Genomic DNA, 13,879 nt, shown 5'->3' with positions numbered 1-13,879 from the left:
AACTTTTTACTCACGGGAAACGAGCCTCCAACCTGTGGTAGATGCGGGGAGAGGCTGACCGTCCTCCACGTTCTACTGGAGTGTCGGGAAGCCGAATCTGAAAGAAGGAAACATTTTCTCTTAGCATACCGGCAGCACATCCCCCTTCATCCTGTTATGTTGCTTGGTCCAGAACCACTCTTTGACACCAACGCCATCCTAGGTTTTTTGAAAGATGTTGTGTTGCATGTTATTAGCCCCACACGTTCGTAGCGCTTCCTCTCTTCAGAGGATGCCGCTGCGATAATTATATTGAATAGCACATGCCTCTAGGCCCTTGTGGTTCAAGGGCTCTGGCGAGGCAGTAGTGCTGTAAGCAATTTAACATCTCGCATATTTTAAACAATGCATCATTCTTTTACGATGGATTTTAATGTTCATAGTATTCATTAGTCATCGCCATAATTTTATAGCACGTAGATTTAAGCACTTTACTGCGACTATTTTTCGGCCACTTTACAGCCAAGTCACATCTCCCATAATACATCTTCAACATTACCACTTGTCATGGCGCTCTTTGGCCAAACCTGGCCCTTGCGCCACAAAACACCACACATCATCATCATCATCATCTGGGTGAATGAGCAAGCAACGCTGCACCCATTTGTAGTCTATTGCTGCCCTGACCGAGAAAGTGTAGTCAAGAATTACGCTGTCATTTCTGACTGTACAGAGCACGGCGCCGTTGCAGTGTCCGCGTTCCAGGCAGAAGTTGTGACAGTACTCAAGCAACAGTTGTCACATCTACGAAAAATCCTCTACTTTTCTGACGGAGCTCCAGCACAGTACAAAAACAAAACGAACCTTGTGAACCTCTGCAATCACGAAGATGACTTCGGAATCAGTGCAGAATGGAATTTTTATGCTACAGCTCATGGCAAGAGTGCCTGTGACGGTCTTGGCGGCACCGTGAAACGGCTAGCAGCCCGAGCCAGTCTTCAGAGGCCAATTCGTGACCGAATCATGACCCCACACCAGCTGTTCACATGGGCGAAGGAGAGTATCCAAGGGATAACTATTCTTTGGGTTTCGAAGGAAACTGTTCAAAAAAGAAAAATTGTGCTGTCCCCGCGGTTCAGCAAAGTGACTACCATAAAAGGCACACGGAAGTTTCATCACTTTAAGCCCTTCTCGTCGGCTTCAATTCTCGCTGGGGTTACATCTTATTCAACAACCGAGGTAGTTCGAGTATCGAAGTGAACTATGCTTACAGCGGAAGGCTACACGCGAACGGAGACAAGACGGGCAGGTATATAAGTTATATCAAAGTAAGTTTGAAATAATGCCGTGCGACATCAGGCCGCCATGAGAACGTATATTCTATTTGTGATGTTTTATTTTGGGCATCGTAAATATTTGCAAACGAAGCGCTGGGTAAAAAAAAAAAAAACGACTCAACATCTAGCGGTGGTCATCGAAGAAAGTGTCTTCCATGGCACATTAGGGCACCATGTGGTTTGTTGTCTAGAGTGTACTGCCTTTGGGATCAGCCACAAATTTTAGACAGCAATCTCTCCGGGATTGGTCCATATCTTTCGTAGAGCCACATTACCGGTTCCGGTTTTAGGCTCATGCTGTGCGAACGGGCACATGTAAAGTTATTTCGCCATTAGGCGTTGTAACTTCTCCGTATGTAGTAGTACGCTAACTTTGTGCATCTTTTTCGTTCCAAGCTTAACTCAGACGCCAATTTCTTGTCCTCCGTGCACTAGAAGGCCTGCAATTATCTATTTTCACAAGATGACAATGGCCAGAAACTCAGTCCCCACGAACCGCAAATCAACCTAAAGTCGCCAAAGAAGACGTCGTCTTCAAAAAGAAAAAGAAGAAACACGTAAAATGAGCCAGACTGAAACGCCGGCCGACGTGCTATGCAGTGAAGGCGAAGCAAAGAGATGCTCCGCGCAACCTTGTGATTGTGCAGTTCAAAAATTTTTTTCTCGCTTAAAACAAAATTTAGTCTTTTAAATCTTTGTGCATAGATAGACAACAAAGCATACTATGCAATGCCGACTATGCCATATATTTACTTGAAACGCTACATTGGGAAAATGAAGCCACAATTTGAGTCAGAACGTAATTTTTTTTCATTTTTACCATGACATTAAGCCAAAGTTTAGGTTTTATTTCTTTTTTATTTCAGAATATTTTTATCGTCTAGTATACACGCATACCAAGCTCCTATTGTGAATATATTCCTCATGGAACTGTTACTTTCCTTTATAAAAAATATTAAAAAGGGGGCCATTGTCGACTTTTCCTTACGGTTAAAAATTATGTAAATTAAAACAGAAAGTATTAAACAACAATAGTCACGAAAGAGTACCGTCTGGCGACAATTTAAAAAATATTCGCAGTAACAGGTCAAAGCAATATCTTTGTAAAAATTTTTCTACCTGGCATAGTTTCACTTGTGTGCGCAAACTTCAAAGCGTCCTCACGGCATTAGAAAATGTTTTTTTCAAAAAAAAATCGCTTCAATGATTACTTCCCACATTGAGATAAATCAGTATGATTTTTTTCAGTAGAATCGCAGATGGTCGATAAAACAGCGAGTGCACTTAGAGAAGGAATGACCCACATATATAAGGGTGTCCCAGCTAACTTGGACCAAGATTTTAGAAATACCCAAGAGCTCTACAGAAATCGTACTGACTGCATAGTAGCCGTAGACGTATGTACTACGGCCAGTATTTCTTTCATCACGAAGGATTACTTAATTACTTTCAATTAGCGAACTTTTTATTTATTGCTTGAATCGCAAACATATCAATTACAAAGTGGTTGGGCACCTCAGATTACCTGCGAATCAAGCATTTATTTAGTGCACAGCTTTGCCTCGTTGGTTTTTCCGAGAAAAAACAAAAGCGCGCGAAACATCCAACATACGAAATAAATAGGCGCACGCGCACCGCTACTCATGCGCTCCCAAGCGAATAACCACGGATACATGGCTTTACGATGCGGCGGCAGCTCGATACAGGGCTTCACGCTATGTTATGGTCGTGGCATCAGGACAATACCTCCCTGACGCATTGATAAGCATTGCGGAGCCTTGTACGATGCGGCGATAAGAGAATGCAGCAGTATATTTCAATGGTTGCTTGTAGGCGCTTGAATACCGGCGTGCAAGTATGCATCTATTTCGTATTTCGCGTATTTCGCAGGCTTTTGCTTTTTCTTCGAAAAAACAACCAGTACCACATCAGCACGAAATAACTGCTTGATTCGGAGGTTATTTAAGGTGCCCTACAACATTGTAATTGATATGTTTGCTATTCAAGCTACAATTAGAAAGTTCACTAAGTAAACGTAATCAGTGAAGTAATGCTTCGTAATGAAAGACAGGCTGGCCTTAAGTACATACGACTACGGCTACTATGCAGTCGGTACAATTTCGCTAGAGCTCTTGGGTATTTATAAAATGTGGGTCCAAGTTAGCTGGGACACCCTATATATATATATATATATATATATATATATATATATATGTGTGTGTGTGTGTGTGTGTGTGTGTGTGTGTGTGTGTGTGTGTGAAGAAGAGTACGACGTACGTTCAATAAGCACAGCATGTTTGACTGACATTTCGGCTGGTGGACGAGACTTTGTCAAAGTAACATGTACACGCATTTGGGCTTCGTTATAAACCCGCGATACATCCGATAAAGTTGTGCGCAATAATAATAACAAGAAAAACAACATAAATATAGCGACACCATAGACGTGGTGCACAGGGCAGAAACGAATCGTTCGTTTACTCAATATTACGATGCAAACCACTTGAAATCAACAATAAATAAAAAAATAATACAATAGAAAGAAACATGGAGATTATAAGGCACCGCGCGATAGTACATTCAGGGTGCGGGTGAAGCACAATGCTCAGTAGTCGTCATACCTAGCAGGATGAATGACCAGTGATTTTATTCGCATGCGTACGGTGGAATGCAGTTTCGTCTGCGGGCTATGGACATTATGTGACACAGAATTGACGCAAGTGCGAAAAAAAGAGAATAATAATGAAGGGTTCTTGAAAGAAAGCTGCCTCTCGTGGCATACATAAGGCATCACGGCTAATGTCAAGGATGCTCAGTAGGCACGCTGGTTAGTGTGCCTGTGCTTTCATTAATGCCAGATGACACGGTGTTAAACTTACAGATTCGGCAAGACTCGCAGACTTCACGATCGCGACGGGAATGAAAGCCTGATTTAGGTATAGTAGCCCTGAGTTTTTCGAAAGAATGGCCTGGTATGGGAATATGTCTTGATAATGGTAGGTTAGAAAGTGTATTAGCATGCGATCTGTGGTTATTAAAGCGTATTCGAAACGAGGCTTCTGTTTGGCTAAAATACTGTTTTCTGCAGACTGTGCACACAAGCATGCATACAACATTCGAGGTATCGCAATTGAAAGATGCGCGAAGATTTATGGTGAAGTCTGAGGACGTACTAATCACTCTCTGTGTGGTTTCCATGTGCACACACACCTTGCAACGTGCTTTGTTGCATGGGGCGCAGCCAGACGTCTTGTTGTGCTCATTTAATTTGGAGGACGTTAATATATCGCGGAGGTTCTTACACCGTCGGTAAACGACGCGACGCGGTTCAGGAAAAGTATCGAGAAGATGTTCACTTTGGGAGAGGATATTGTGGTGGCGTTTCAATATAGAAAAGGCTTTTGGCGCTGATGCCGAGAATGTTAGTACAAGATTGGTGCTGTTACGTTTTTCGGGTAGCCGTTTTTCGCTAAGAATATCTGCTCGGCATGTGGCGTCGTCAATTAACTTTGACGGATACTGCCGTTTAAGGAGATTAACTTTTGAGTTGTTCGCAATTAGAAATGAAATCTTTGCGATCCGAACAAAATCGCTTGAAGCGGAGAGCCTGACTGTAGGGGATACGGGTTTTGCAATGTCGCACATGGCTGCTCCGGAAATGTAGAAGCTGTTTCCTATGAGTAGGTTTGACAAAAAAGCTTTCTGAATAATTACCTGTCGATAGCGTAACTGTGACGTCCAGAAAGTTTGAAGGTTTGGTTTGAAGGTTTATTTCCGCAACTGGTGTTGCGAGGACAGCCAGGGAAAAAGCTGTATAGACAGCTTGAGAGGTCCTGGCTTCCTCTTACAGTGCAGCATTGACGGCGGCGGAGCACAACAACAAACAAAACGTGAGGAGAAAAGCAAAAAAGACAAAAAAAACACGTACGTTCGGTACAGAGAATGAGACATGCACGTTCAGTACGCAGTACATTGTACTTGTACAGTACAAAACTACACGAACATTTGGGGCAATTCTTTCAGAGAAATATTAGATAAATCGATATTCTCGTAGCAGTACAAATGGTTCAGAAGTGTCGGTAAGGTATGCTGCAACATTTGTTTGCCATAGTTTGTGCGGCATTTCTTAACATTCCAAGGTTCTGTTGTGCGGGTATCATACGCAGTTCTGGGGTGCTATGCAGGATGCGCCGAGTTTCTCGTTCACCCGAGTTTTACCCGAGTTTGCTCGACGGCAGTCAGTGAACGGAGATAGCGCGGAACGCGCGGAAGGTGCAGGCAAAAAAATATGTAGACAAAAAGCCGCGTATGACAACATGAACGCACCCTGCGCGTGCCGCGCAGATGCTGCTTCTACGTTTCAAGCGCAGAAGGCTGCACAACGAAACGCGCCAGCGCCGCGTATTGTTATCAACGGATTATCGCAACTTAGCGATACCGTGACTGCCCCGCTGTCTGTCTGCACACTTGCCGTGAGCCGCTTGCCACGCCTTTCCCGGGCGCGTCAAGGGCGTGCCTCATCTTTCGGGCACTGTCTTTCTATCCGCCATCGAATGCGAACAGGGTACATGCGGGGCATTCTTGCACCTACACTGTCACTCAAACGAATACGTTAAAATACAACAAATAAAATAACGAACAGTTTTATTTCTTTAGGTATCTGTTTTTCGTTTTCAACGCTAGAAATTTGTGATGACAAACGGATATCGAGCAAATTATTAAATTTTGCACTTCTTGCCGCGAGTGGCGACAGGGAGGCGAAAGCTTAGAAGCGGTACGTTGAAGCGGGTCGCACGCACGAGGGCGTTCATACGGTGATAAGTCGCCTAGGGGCGCTGCAGTGCTATTCTCAATAAAGTCGGTCATGATCCATGGAGGGTCATGGCCACTCTTTCTTTATTAGGGGAATAGAAACGCAGCGCCGCGGTACGGCTGTTCATCGCAGGCGCTTCACTAGGCACTAGGCAATTAAGGCCCCCGCTTTACCAACTAAAAACGACACAACAGCTGTCGCTGGAAAATGGCGGTATGTTATTTTAGAGTGCGTAGTGACGCAGTTCAGTGAAAATTTACCAGTTTGTCTTTGTGCGCGAAGTCTCTGCCATACATTGCGAAAAGTGCGTGCTTCCCCAGCGACACAATTCATCGCTTGTCATCGCTTGCCCAGTGAAGGCGCCTCTGAGCGCATGTACGCAGTATATGAGTGTGTTGTGCAGTCGAAGGTGCTTGCGGATTACCTCTGCTGGAGCCAGCAGCGATCGCAGATGGATATCGTAACGACGCCGCAGCACTCGCATTTCGGCAGGTGAGGGCTCTTGTGTGCAGTTATGAAATCAGATTTCGAACGGAGAGAGGTGTTGGAACTGTTGAGTGCGCTGTGCTTGTGATGAAGAAATGCCATTGCACTGGGTCTAGAAGAGCGAGCGATTCTCGGACGCTGATCGTGTTTACGACGCTGTGGCTTCGTTTCATCACCGATGACAGAGCAGCCATCTCAAACGACTGCTGCAATACGCACTCCTCAGCATCGTCGTCCCCCTCGACCCATCGACGTCTTGCAAGCAGCTACACTGACGTGCCGATAATTATTTACTGTGCGCTACGCGCCACAATGCAGGCAATGAAACCGTGTTGTGCGGCCATCTCAGCCCGAGAAGATGTATGCATAAGCCAGCGACAGTCAACGCTTTGTTTTTGATAGTGGTGCTCAGTACATCACCGATGAGAGTGCGTTGTGCGTGTTTTATGTCGGCGGTCAAGATTGTTGATGCCTCTCAGCTCGACACCGCGTCGCTGTTGCCGGAAGATAAGTTGGGCGTGGCCCAACTGTAGTGGGTGCGCGCGCAATAGTTACATGCCTCGCGCGGGGCGTGACCTCTGGTTTTGATTGACAGGCGAACTCGTGCTAAACTCGTACATCGCGAAACCCCCTCCGAGTTCAACTCGGGAACATGGCGGCGGCAGCAGTAGCCTGTTTCATTGCATCCAGCGGCAGCAAGCGTTAGTATGACCGTCCGGACCCGTTCACCTGCATGACCGACGGGGAGTTTCAGCGTCATTTTCGCCTGTCGAAGACATCAGTGTGACGAGCTAGGTGAAGACTCTCGTCTGCGGAGACAGCGTGGCGGGCTTCATTCGCTCACCGTCGTAGAGCAAGTCATCTGTGCCCTCCGTTTCTACGGGACTGGGAGTTTTCAGGGAAGCGTCGGCGCCGAGCGTTACATTGGACGCCATCAAACTACTGTTAGCAACTGTTAGCAACTGTGTCAGAGATGTGTCTGACGCGCTTATCGATGCGGCAGTGCGTAAGCGGTGGCTAGCTTTCCAGAATACTGCGGCGGAGCGGGCATATATAAAAGAATGCTTCCTACTTCGTGGGAACATTACGAACGTAGTCGGGTGTGTCGACGGAGCGGACGTAGGAATTAAGGCGCCTTCAATGTCAGCGTTACTGTGATTAACAGACTTTTTCGCTGGTTGATCACTTTTTGCCGATTGTTCTACTTGTCTATCAGGGTGCCTTCCGAATGGCTCACTTTCTTGGGAAAGAGGTTAATTAAGTATAAATAGATAAATGGATATCACAAATTGTGTGAAGTAACCTATGACTCCTAATCTCAGAAAGAACTTGGGGTTCTTCATTGGTGAAGTTACTAAGTATGCACAATGCTGAATTTTGGTCATGCGTAATCTATCGGCCGCACTATGAAACAGCGAGGCATTGCACAATTTGTTGCAGCGCGAGATGTGGATGTTGCACCAAGCCGGTTGTGCCTATGCATTTGTGGCGAAATGAAAATGCATTGAGAATCTTAGTGTGTTGGCTTGCATGAAGAAAATACTTCAGATTGTTTGCTCTGTTCACTGTCGATGCATGTGCCAGAGGTTCAGTGCATCTTCTTTCTTTTGGGGGGGGGGGGCAGCATTATTCTGGATGGATCAATTGAATATTTTCGTCTCATAATGGGACTCTAATTCTTAAGCAGTAGAACAATGCACATCCGATACTCTGCAGAACTCTCTGTACGTGAAGATGTCATGAACCACCAAGGCAAAATTACATATCGGGAGAAATGTGGTGCAGATGCCAATGAAAAGTGGGTCTTTAACCCACCATGATAAAAATAAAAATTGCAGAGCAAATAGACCATTTGTACAGCTTTAGAGCAATGATTACACAAAACGTGATATGCCCAAACGAGTAAACCCTTGCCGCAATGCCAAAGTAGGCTGAGCGACATGCAGCATATATTGGCATTGAACATGTCTCGTAACCGTTATTTTTATTGTAAGCCCTCGCTGTCGCACCTTTCCCTCCAGCACTCCCTTTACTGAAACGTGGCACTGTCTTTCCATTGGTGTCATGATGATAATGGTAACGGCAGCAGCAAGGCTGGTTAATGCTTGCCTCTTTGATTCCTGTGAGTTTAGTGGTAAAGAATATGGCACGTGCATACATACAGCTGTGCTGCAAAATTTAACATTTGTGATTTTTTGGAGAGCTAATTTGTGTTGGGAAATTTCAAAGATGTGCACCATTGTGGCCTAATAACTGGAGCATTGGTGAGGTTGAAGACGGTGTATTGGTATAGAAGCTTGAAGTTTAATTGCACAACAATTCGACGGGACACAAAGAGAAATACACACAGCAGAATGCTTTGCTGTGTGTGTTACACTTCTTTGTGTGCCGTGGAATTGTTGTGCGATCCAACTTCAAATAGAGCATTGGGCATCTTTGGTGCAGGACCGAGGAAGTGTGAGCTATTCGACAGCATGCCAGTGCCTTGCCACACAATTATGGAAGTCGGAAGGTTTGCGAACAAAGCTTTGCTTTCAAATCCACCTGCTCATGTAATACAAGCGCTGATTGAAAGAACCATCACACAAAAATAATGGTGAAATCAATGGCCTGTGAAAAGTAATTTGTATGTAGACACTGTTGACATAATAGGTGCCATACCGGCCTCAAAATTGTACTGCACAGAGCAGTTTGTTTCCTATGTGAAGCACAACCTCCCATTACATGCTGTGCAAATAACCAAGCTCAGTTTGTTTTGATGTGCTACACAACATTCAGTGTAATCTGTTTTTGATTCTAAAGAAGTGACAAACACCACCTCTTTTTCAAGGACGTCATGGGAATATTTGGCGAGACCTTTTTCAGCCCCTCATAATGGAAGTGTGGCCAGCCAGCTTTGCTTGGATGCCTTTATAGATTTCTGCTCCTGATGATTGTGTGCTATCAAGTTGCAGAAGTCTATGCAACTGGTGCAAGGCATTACGTGTTTCTATAGTCGGATACAACTTTAGGAGGCTGCGGAATCTGCACTTCAAGGCAGGTGAACACAAGCCTGCACCAATGGGCACGCACTCTAGACTGACATCGTGCTGCCGGACAGACTAATACTTGCTCGTTGGAGAGGGACTATTTCTTTAGACGTGTAGGCAATCGGCTGCTGCGCTTTTGTCATCTGGGTGGGGCCTCTCCTGTCTTCTGAAGTTTTATCCGACTGTAAAGGATGCTGCTTTTCATACAACACAAAAGGACAAAGTGTACAATTATTTGGCCTATGAAATGGATACATCAGAAGTGTGCTATGCAAGGGCTTAAGATGTGTGAAATATAGTACATGCAATTATAAGACAATGTTAAAGAATATGTGGTATCGAACATGCATGTAATGGCACATTTGAATCGGGGAGTGTTGCAGTCATATGCAGTCTATAGGTGATAGCATTATTAAGCTCCTGCTCTTTCCTGTCTTCATTGTGAATTACACACACCGTTCATCTTGTGGCTAATCAACACGCACTGTATTCTTGCACATAGAAAGAACAAACAGCATGATGACGTGTATGCTGCATAGCTGTATTTTTATTTACATGGTCCAAGAGTGGCACAGGTTTTCTTACGTTTTTGCCTATTTTGAAGGGACACCAAGTGCATGTTACAAGTCTCCTAATATGCACAGCACAATGTTTACTGCAATAATTTTATTCATGTTCTTGAATAATAAACAAAATATTAAACTGAAAGCTCCTTTATAAGGTGCCTTCTGTGGGCTCGACAGGAGAGCAGTGAGGGCACCAATACTACTGTTGCAGAGCAGCCGTCTGGACCTCTGCCACACTCTCAAGAGCACGTGCCTGGCACTCGCCTACTGCCACCAGGCGGTTGAGTGCCTCCAGCAGCAGAATGTTTTGCTGCAAAAAGTGTATCGGAATGAATCAGCCGCATACAAACCATTATTTACAAAGAAAAATGCTCGTTGCACTATTAGTACTAAGTGCCCTTAACTGTGGAAGCCTCTAGTGTAGTATGCATAATAAAACAATGCGTTGGTACAACGTCGCTTTATTTTTCATAACTGGGGTTTTCTTTTTCAGAGCCAATTGTCATGTTGATTAGTGTGCCAGCAGCTGAGGTGGCCCTGCACCTTCACGAGTCTCTACTGTCAGCACCACAAACCTATTTTTGTTCGCTGGAAAACAAATGCCTCACCCTACAATCCCGTCTTATATGAGCTGATTGCATCCTATGCCTACAAACATCATATTTTTGTCCCAATACGCAATTTTCTACCATCCTCGGCTGTAGTTCTCTCTCCTTGACATCCATTCTGTCATGCTTATGTAATCACCTGATATGAATTGGCAACAAGTGATCGAATACGTGCATGTCCTGCCTGCCGATTCCTTTTTTTCTTAATCTCAGCTAGCATATCAGTTGCCACGGTTTTCTACGCCACTGTCTTCCTGCCTTAACGCTATCTCCAACAATTTTTGTTACTTCGCTTTCTGCACAGTCCTTGACATCTCAAGTTTCTTTGTTAACCTCCAGGTTTATGTCCCATATCGCATAACAGGTGGAATGCAATGATTCTAGACTTTTTTCAAGGATATCGGTAACGTGGCGATCACGATTCGGCAATGCCTTCCATGTGCTGTTCAACCCATGAAATTTTTGTCTAAGTTTCCTGCTTTATATCAGTACTTGCTATTGATATTTCACTTGGATAAAGATACTCTTCCATAAATTTTGCTGGCTTAATGTGACTCATGAATTTCTGTTATCTCACCAAGTTAGTGAAGGTTACCTTCATCTTTTCCATATTTTCGCGGGCCCACTTGCATGTAAAAGCACGAGCACTCATTGGTTCTCACTCCCTTCTTTAAACTGCTGGACATTCAGTTCGTTACTACGAAAGTGACTTAATCCGTGCACTCAGTATGCTAAATATGAAACAGTAGAAATATACTTATCTGCAGTTTGTCGATGTCTCCTTCACTGTGTTGGTAGCGAGATCCATCGTCGGTACCACCTCCTTTTCGCATCGCAGCTATATAGGATGTCTGCCTTTTGCCCACACTATGTAATGTTCGTGACGCTCGCAGTCACGCAGAGTGGAGGAACTCGGCGCACTCGCAGAAGCAGCACCGGACAAGTTGTTTCTTCAGCACTTCGCCGTGAACAGTAGGTGCGCGTTGCGATCTGTAAAATCGCCGAAGCTATTGGCAGTCTTACCGGGTGCACGGGAAGATTGCCCACGGAGGAACAGAACTATCCAAGAAATAGTGGCCATCGTCGAGCCTGATCACTACGTCGCGCACTGCAAGCTCGTTGTACGGGTTTGTTTACACTGGGCCTCTCTGATGCTTAGCCGCCATGCTTGCCCAGTGAATGGATGTGATGACGCCACTACAGCGTTCCCTCGTGGTGTAATGCGAAGCGTACTAAATTACAAATTAGTCTAAGACGCATTCAGTGCACATCTCGTAAGTTTCAAAATGCTTCTAAACCACGTTAAAGTAACTAATAATATTGTACTAAATGCATTTGTTTTACAACTTGCTTCTGCATGTAATGCACTCGGTGGAACGACAAACAAGTGAAAGAAGGCACGACCATGCACCGACGGTATGATCACGTGAGCCCCAGTTTGTCGACCGCCCAGAAGGCAACGCCCAAGGAATGATAGCCAGCCAGAGTGAATCTAGATAAACCAATGAAACTGGAGGCTTGTCGAAAGACAAACTGTGTCTCGGTACCATTCGTGCTTTCATCTTGGGGTGTCGCCAGAGCTCGTGAAGATCCCGAGTTTCGCCAAACTCGGCGCATCCTGCATAGCACCCCTGCTCTGCTCTAACCCAGCAAGTCTAAGCAAGGAGTCATCATTTTTCATCATGGCGAGTTTATATTTATAGCACAGTCTGTAGTTATACATGGACTTCATCTGTATAATGTTGTGTTGATGGAAAAGGCCTGCAGTGTGGAAGAAATACGGCACTTTACATGCAATGCGTATAATACGTTTTTGTAAGACAGTGAGTTTGTTAATGTTTCCAGCTGTTGTTGTTGCCCACACAATACATCCGTAGTTGGCTATGGAAGAGAACAAAGAGTGGTAAAGTAACAAGTTAACTGATGTAGGAAAATTAAAGCAATTGCGGCGCATGATACCAACTGTTCTGGAAAGTTTCTGAACTACGTAATTAATATGATCATTCCACGACATATCTGCTGCAAAGTAAACGCCCAGAGTTTTCACAGACTGCACAAATTCTATTCTGGTATTGTTTAATTCAATTAGAGGAGGTTCAAAGTGTTTGTGACGTGGGTGAAACATGACTGCTGCAGTTTTGCTAACGTTAATTCTTAAGGGATTATCAGCCGCCCAAGTATTTATTTCTTTTAAGGTTTTATTAGCTCGATTTGCGAGATCAGCAGTTGAAGTACCCGAAAAAAACAAGCTGGTGTCATCTGCGTAAATTATGTACTTAGCAGTGCTGTCGATGTGGACAATATCATTGACATAAAGAACAAAAAGAAACGGACCCAAAATGCTCCCTTGCGGAACGCCGGAAGCTACGGCTTTCAACTGGGAGCATTCACCGGCAATACTAACAAACTGAGACCTATGTCGCAAGTATGAGGCAATCAGCATATGGGCTATGCCTCTAATACCGTAATGATCCAATTTTTTAAGCAGCACAGAGTGATTAACAAGGTCGAACGCCTTTGAAAAATCTAGAAATAATCCTAGTACCATGTTTTTTGATTCAAAATTTTTTAGTATGAATTCTTTTTGAGCAAGGAGAGTTAACTCAGTAGATCTGTTTTTACGAAAGCCATATTGAGCTGTAGTGTTAATGTTGTATCTTTCACTAAAACAAGATAGCCGTTTAAGAACAACTTTTTCGAGGCCTTTAGAAAACACAGGTAAGATGGATATCGGGCGATAGTTTCCCACTACATTTTTGTTCCCTTTTTTATATATTACTATAACTTTTGCCCTTTGCATAAGACGCGGGAAAACGCCGGAAACTAAAGATAAGTTGAAGATATGGGCAAGGCAAGGTGCAAGAATGTCGATAGTAAATTTTATGGGCTGTATCTGGAAACCTGACGCATCTGTAGCTTTACTATTATTGAGTGATAAAAATTCTGTAATTACTTCATTTACTGTAACCGGCATTAGAGTGTCATCCGAGAGTGGCATCCGAGAGTTGTCTGGTGCCACTTTCTACGAAGCACTTCCGGATGACCCAACCGGTAACTTTAA

General features: G+C 44.3%; 1 protein-coding gene across 5 annotated transcripts in view; it reads left to right on the top strand.

Moving 5' to 3' along the window:
- LOC126523413 (solute carrier family 41 member 1-like) overlaps positions 1 to 13,879 on the top strand; it is a 474,589-nt gene that overhangs the window by 324,390 nt on the left and 136,320 nt on the right. The gene's annotated exons all lie outside the window — the stretch shown is intronic.

The sequence above is a fragment of the Dermacentor andersoni genome, chromosome 6 (genome assembly GCF_023375885.2).
Source record: "Dermacentor andersoni chromosome 6, qqDerAnde1_hic_scaffold, whole genome shotgun sequence".
Classification (NCBI taxonomy): Eukaryota; Metazoa; Arthropoda; class Arachnida; order Ixodida; family Ixodidae; genus Dermacentor; species Dermacentor andersoni.
This window is presented reverse-complemented; position numbering and strand designations above follow the sequence as displayed.